Below are 642 nucleotides of genomic sequence, written 5' to 3'. Positions count from 1 at the left end.
GGGCAACAGGGGAGCCCATCAGTCAAGGACCTCCTTCCTAGATTTTAGACACCTGAGGCTCATAATCAAGAATACTTAAACTTTAATCCTGAGCTTTCCTACACTCTCAGAAATTCTATGCCACTGTGATATACTTCATCCAAATGCAACCAAATCTTGGGTAGAAATTTAAAATTAAATTACATGATCATTCACATAGACACCCACCATGTGATGGTGTGCTTATCTGCAAACCCGTGATATAACCCAATCACTATCTCACAATAGCCTGGCTTTCTGGATGCAAAATTCATTAAAAGAGAGAAATAGAGAAGAGTAGAACTTCAACATAAGATAAAGTGAGTGAGAAGCAGAGAAGGAGAAGGTGAACACTATGGAGAATGTGAAAAGGGAACCAGGTTTTATCCTTAACCATCAACAACGAGACACAGAGGATGGCCCAGCTCTTGGAAGTATTAGGTTATGAGGTGCAGAAGGTAAAAAGAAGGGAAGCCAGTGAAATATGCCTGACTCAGGAGGTCTCAAGCTGGACATGAAGAAAGGCCAGAAAGGAATGGGTGATAAGCAGCACAAGAAACAGAAACAGATGCAGTTCACTTTTGAGACCAACACAAGGCAGACAGGCAGAAAACAATATATGTT

Source organism: Prionailurus viverrinus, chromosome A3 (genome assembly GCF_022837055.1).
Source record: "Prionailurus viverrinus isolate Anna chromosome A3, UM_Priviv_1.0, whole genome shotgun sequence".
NCBI lineage: Eukaryota > Metazoa > Chordata > Mammalia > Carnivora > Felidae > Prionailurus > Prionailurus viverrinus.
This window is presented reverse-complemented; position numbering follows the sequence as displayed.